Genomic DNA, 6,724 nt, shown 5'->3' on the forward strand with positions numbered 1-6,724 from the left:
TGGCTGGATGGCATCACTGACTCAATGGACGTGAGTCTGAGTGAACTCCGGGAGTTGGTGATGGACAGGGAGGCCTGGCATGCTGCAATTCATGGGGTTGCAAAGAGTCAGACATGATTGAGCGACTGAACTGAACTGAATTCAATGTTATCAACAGCTTTGAAAGATGAGAAAAATAAACGATAAAAAAGGATAATTTTTCCATTATTTCCAAAAACTTCTCGGTAGATGTGCTAACTTCAACTAAATAAAATCAGAGTTCTAGCCGGATTGGCACCCATACCACCCTATCCTTACTACTCACTGTATTTAGTCTTTCAGGGCCCTCTGGCCATCAATCCACTACACCAGCAGAACAGAAGACTGGAAATACTGGGAAATTAATAGGCCTGGAAGCAACCTTTAATGACTCACCAGTTCAGTTCAGTTCATTTTCACTTTCACTTTCTCTTTCACTTTCATCAAGAGGCTCTTTAATTCTTCTTCACTTTCTGCCATAAGGGTGGTGTCATCTGCATATCTGAGTTGATATGCAGATTGACATTTCTCCCAGCAATCTTGATTCCAGCTTGTGCTTCCTCCAGCCCAGTGTTTCTCATGATGTACTCTGCATATAAGTTAAATGAGCAGGGTGATAATATACAGCCTTGATGGACTCCTTTTCCTATTTGGAACCAGTCTGTTGTTCCATGTCCAGTTCTAACTGTTGCTTCCTGACCTGCAAACAGGTTTCTCAAGAGGCAGGTCAGGTGGTGTGGTAATGACTCACCAGCTCAGATCAGATCAGATCAGTCCCTCAGTCGTGTCTGACCCTTTGCGACCCCATGAATCGCAGCACGCCAGGCCTCCCTGTCCATCACCTACTCCCGGAGTTCACTCAGACTCACGTCCATTGAGTCAGTGATGCCATCCAGCCATCTCATCCTCTGTCGTCCCCTTCTCCTCCTGCCCGCAACCCCTCCCGGTATCAGAGTCTTTTCCAATGAGTCAACTCTTCGCATGAGGTGGCCAAAGTACTGGAGTTTCAGCTTTAGCATCATTCCTTCCAAAGAAATCCCAGGGCTGATCTCCTTCAGAATGGACTGGTTGGATCTCCTTGCAGTCCAAGGGACTCTCAAGAGTCTTCTCCAACACCACAATTCAAAAGCATCAATTCTTTGGCACTCAGCATTGAATTAGGTAAGAGCAAAGAAACTTTTTCATTGTGCCTTTTTTTTTTTTTTGAGAAATTAATAGTATTAAGTTTACTGTTTTACTCTACATTTTCAGTAATTAAAAAAGCGAAATTGCTTTTGCTGTTTTTTTCTTTCACTGAAGAGGCAAACAAATGAAAAAGTAATCATTTAAGCAGCAGCAACAGAAAAGGTGGCAGGTTGGAGTTAGTAATATTCCATCAGGTAATTGAGGAGCTGAGTTTTCTGAGTTTTCCTTAGTAGTTACATGATAAATGAAAATTTTAATTGCGAAAAATCAAACCAACTTTTCTCAAAACTATCTGTGTAACTACTGTCTGCACCCACTTTTTCTAAAGTCTCAGGAGAGGTCTGTTTGTGAATGAGCTAAAAAAAAAAAAATTGGGAGATGCTTTGCTGCTGCTGCTGCTAAGTCGCTTCAGTCGTGTCTGACTCTGTGTGACCCCAGAGATGGCAGCCCACGAGGCCCCCCACTGTCCCTGGGATTCTCCAGGCAAGAACATGAGTGGGTTGCCATTTCCTTCTCCAATGCATGAAAGTGAAAAATGAAAGTGAAGTCGCTCAGTTGTGTCCGACTCTTCACGACCCCATGGACTGCAGCCTACCAGGTTCCTCTGTCCATGGGATTTTCCAAGCAAGAGTACTGGAGTGGGGTGCCATCGCCTTCTCCGGGGAGATGCTTTATTTACCTGTTTTTAGGTATTCTTTGGCATTGAAATCGTGGTCCTTTGAGTTCAGTGGTTAACTGAAATGGTCCCAACAGGATTTCTTCACAATTTTCCAGTAACCACGGCAGCACTTCACTTATGTTGCCAAAGGCCATTGGACTCAGAAGTCACAGTAAAGGGAATTCCTGGGTAATCTGGAGGCAGGTTGCTAAAGTTAACCAGGATGAACCAAGAGTTGCTTTAATCACTGCTGTTGTTCAGTCGTTCATGTCCCACTCTTTGTGACCCCATGGACTGTAGCCTGCCAGGCTCCTCTGTCCATGGGGACTTCCAGGCAAGAATACTGGAGTGAGTTGCCATTTCCTTCTCCAGAGGATCTTCCCAACTCAAGGATTGAACCTGTGTCTTTAGCAATTCTCCTGCATTCTTTACTGCTGAATAACCAGGGAAGCCATAACATTCCCAATTTAAACTTATTATTTCAGAAACTCTGTCCTGCTTCTCTAATTACTTTAAAGGATGAAAGTTAGCCAGCTCCCCAGGCGGTGGTTCAGAATCTGTTTATATCAAGTAAGTGGAATTACTGCTCTAGGATTTGGAAGCTAGGGAACACGAGCCAAAACCAAACAGACATCTGCACCACATTAAGTTTCATAAAGACAGAGATATTTCTTATTTTTGTTTACCACTGAACACCCAGAACCCTGTTACTCTTCATTGGCAGATGCAAAATAACTCAGCACTTTTAAAAGCAATTACATGATTTCTAAACTTTTACAGTGTAATCTATTCTGAACCATTCTTCATTATTTGACACATTTTGAATGGAAAGGAATGGAACATGTTATCATCCACTGGCACTGAAGCAGTGTGCTCAGACTTGGCACAATGGAAGCAGTGAAAATAATAAAGGAATAGGCACTGGTTTCATTAAAAGGAAGAACTCTGCTGCATCTCTTTAAACTCTAACATGATGAGTTAAGGATCACACACACACAAAAGTCTTAATTTTAAGAAGAAGATTGCTGCAAATAAGACTACTTTTTGGCTATCCTTTGACTCCCATTGGTGGCTCAGAGGGTAAAACATCTGTCTACAATGCGAGAGACCTGGGTTCGATCCCTGGAGAAGGAAATGGCAACCCACTCCAGTATTCTTGCCTGGAAAATTCCGTGGATGGAGAAGTCTGGTAGGCTACAGTCCATGGGGTCTCAAAGAGTCGGACACAACTGAGCAACTTCACTTTTACTTTGACTTCCATTTGCTTTCTTTCAGGGAGGTCTGGAGTGCTGGAGTTCATGGGGTCGCAAAGAGTCAGACATGACTGAGCAACTGAACTGAACTGAAAATGTTTTTGCTGACTGCTTTGAGTAACTTTCTATGTGAAGACTAATATTTATAGTTTTTAAAATTAATGTTGAACCTCCATATGACACTTTTCTTTCCACTTGATTTTGCAGAATCCTTTGTGAAACCATAGTGATATTTCCAAGAGGTCAGCTATAATAACATCAACAAATAAACCATCTTTAGAAAGAATAGAAACTTATGTCTATTTCACAGAGATGTGTTTTTAAAAAATTATTTAATGCTAATGAAAGATGAAAGAAAAAATTCAAGTGCAGAAACCACATGTTAAAAACAAGATGTTACTTGCTGTAGAACAGATTCTCAGAAGGGTCTAGGATCCCTCATGGGGTCTTCAAAACAGATAGGAAATGATTATTGTCTGAATCTTCATCAACAGAATGATAAATAAAACATATGGGTTACCTAGCTCAATGTTAATGAACAATATTTATCAACTCTGGATCCCAAGGAATATAATACAAATTGTAACTGGGTTTGGGTACATATGTATTTATATATAGTGACAGTAGTAATGTTAGTCGCTCAGTTGTGTCCAACTCTTTGTGATGCTATGCACTGTAGCCCACCAGGCTCCTCTGTCCGTGGGCTTCTCCAGGCAAGAATACTGGAGTGGGTTGCCGTTCCTTTCTCCAGAGGATCTTCCTGACCCAGGAATTGAACCCAGATCTTCTGCATTGCAGGCAGATTCTTTACCATCTGAGCTATAGGGAAGTCCCATACATTGGTCTATAAAATTCAACTTATATTCAGACATGTAAATAAATGTGTTATAAAACAAGATTTTATTTTTAGCAACCAAATGTTTATACCAATCCAAATATCACAACTTCCTTAGAGGAATAGAGATAGAGCCTAAATAATTCAAACTCTGATTCAATCACAGCTGACTTATGCATGTAGCATAATAGACGCAGTGCCTAGGCACCACAATAATTTTAGAGGCCTGTGAAAATATTTCAATTTCTTTTAAAATCAAAAGAAAACATACATCTTTAGAGCCAAAGAAAGTGTTAGTAAAGGTAAAGTTGTCCAAGGACTCTGGAAGTCATTTTTCATCCTTGTTCACATTAAATGAAATTTTTTTTTGTTTTGAAAATAAATGTTTGTTCTTAAAGCATTTTGTTCTCAAAGCCTTACTTTCTGAGGATCATAATTGGATAAAAGAAAGCTCTAGTAATCAGAAGTATGTACCTACCTTTGCCTGATGCTACAGAGAGCATGAAACTGCCAAGAAAGCAAAAGAGCAATGGTCAGCTTGGAAGTCATGTTTACCCTGGATCCTCTCTTTGCAGGTTTCTGCAGCCCCAGACACCATTTGCTTGACTGTCTCTGAAGACTTGTGTTAGCTGGGGTGCTCCTGAGGCTTTTTATATTATTGCAACACTAAAGGTACATGGGTTCTCATCAGGTACTACATTACTGGAAATTACACAAAATCCAGTCTGTCTCCCTGCACTTTGAAACTAACCTTGAGAGAGGCAAACACTCGTAGGTCTCCACAAATTTTCCACGTGCTTAAAGTTTAATTGATTTGGTATAAGAACTATTTTGTTTAATGTCCAGGTCTTTCTCTGTTAGGGCTGCTGTAGCAAAAATAGCATATAGGCTTGTGGCTTAAACAAGAATCACTTATTTCTCAGAGTTCTGAAGACAAAGAATTCCAGGATCAAGGAGCCAGCAGATTAGGTGTCTGGTAAGAACCCATTTCCTGGTTGTAAGCAGCCTTCTTCTCACTGTGTCTTCCTAAGGCAAGGAAGGGTGATGAAGCTATCTAGGATCTCTTTTGTAAGTACTCTACAGGCATACCTCATTTTACTGTGCTTTGCTTATTTGCAGACATTGCATTTTTTTAATATAAATTGAAAGTTTGTGGCAACCCTACATCAAGCAAGACTATTGGCATCATTTTTCCAATAGCATTTTCTTGATTTGCGTCTCTGTATCATATTTTGGTAATTTTGGTAATTTTCCAACTTTTTCATTATTATTCAATTGCTTTAAAAATTTTATTTTTACTGGGGTATAGCCAATTAACAATATTGTGATCACTTTAGGTGAACAGCGGAAGGGACTCAGCCATACATATACATGTGTACATCCTCCCCCAAGCTCCTTTCCTATCCAGGCTGCCACATAACATTGAGCAGAGTTCCATGTGCTATACATTAGGTCCTTGCTGGTTATCCATTTTAAATATAGCAAAGTGTACATGTTGATTTGCTATGGTGATCTGTGATCAGTGATCTTTGATTTAATTATTGTAATTGTTTTGGGACATCATGAACTCTGTCCATATAAAATTGAGTTTAATCAATAAATATGTGTTCTAACTGCTTCACCAAACACTATTCCCCCATCTCTCTCCCTCTCCTTGGGCCTCTCTATTCCCTGAGACACAACAACATTGAAATTAGGTCAATTAATAACCTTACAATACCCCCAAGTGTTCATCTCTCACTTTAAATCATAAACCAGGAATGATTAAATTTAGAGAAGAGTTCAGTTCAGGGAAAAAAGCATGTTGAAAGCTAAGGTAGGTTGAAAGCTGAGCTTCTTGTGCCAAACACTTAGCCAAATTGTAAATGCAAAGAAAAAGAGAAGGAAATTAAAAGTGCTACTCCAGTGAACACACAAATGATAAGAAAGTGAAACAGTCTTATTACTGATATGGAGAAAGTTATAGTGTCTAGATAGGTGATTAAACTAGCCACAATATTCCCTTAAGCTGAAGCCTATCCAGAGCAAAGCCCCAACTCTCCTCAGTCTCTAAAGGCTGAGAGAGGTGAAGAAGCTGCAGAGGAAAGGTGAAGCTAGCAGGGGTTTCATGAGGTTTAATGAAAGCAGCTGTCTCCATAACATAAAAGTGCAAAGTGAAACAGCAGGTGCTCATGTAGAAGCTGCAGTAACTTATCCAGAAGATCTAGCGAAGATAAATGGCAGTTACACTAACACCAGACTTCCCTGGTGGCTCATTAGTTAAGAATCTGCCTGCAGTGCAGGAGACCTGGGTTTGATCCCTGGGTCAGGAAGATTCCCCTGGAGAAGGGTATGGCAACCCGCTTCAGTATTCTTGCCTGGAGATTTCCATGGACAGAGGAGCCTAGTGGGCTACAGTCCATAGAGTCGAAAAGAATCGGACATGACTGAGTCGACTGAACATGCATGCATGCACTCTAACACCATCCTCACAGATTTTCAGTGTAGATGAGACAGGATTCTATTGAGATGCCATCTAAGACCATCACTGCTAGAGACAAGTCAATGCCTGGCTTCAAAGTTTCAAAGGACAGTCTGAAGCAACCTAGATGTCCACCAGCAGATGAATGGATAAGAAAGCTATGGTACATATACACAATGGAGTATTACTCAGCCATTAAAAAGAATACATTTGAATCAGTTCTAACGAGGTGGATGAAACTGGAGCCTATTATACAGAGTTAAGTAAGCCAGAAAGAAAAACACCAATACAGTATACTAATGCATATATATGGA

General features: G+C 40.4%; 1 long non-coding RNA gene across 1 annotated transcript in view; it reads right to left on the bottom strand.

The window, feature by feature from the left end:
• The window catches only part of LOC138988232 (uncharacterized), a 29,621-nt gene extending 23,986 nt beyond the window's left edge, over positions 1–5,635 (bottom strand). The window contains exon 1 of the long non-coding RNA XR_011464519.1: positions 4,428–5,635. This is a non-coding gene — a long non-coding RNA (uncharacterized lncRNA). The remainder of the gene's footprint in view (positions 1–4,427) is intronic.
• Between the last annotated feature and the right edge of the window lie 1,089 nt (positions 5,636–6,724).

Source organism: Bos mutus, chromosome 6, assembly GCF_027580195.1.
Source record: "Bos mutus isolate GX-2022 chromosome 6, NWIPB_WYAK_1.1, whole genome shotgun sequence".
In the NCBI taxonomy this organism is placed as follows: domain Eukaryota; kingdom Metazoa; phylum Chordata; class Mammalia; order Artiodactyla; family Bovidae; genus Bos; species Bos mutus.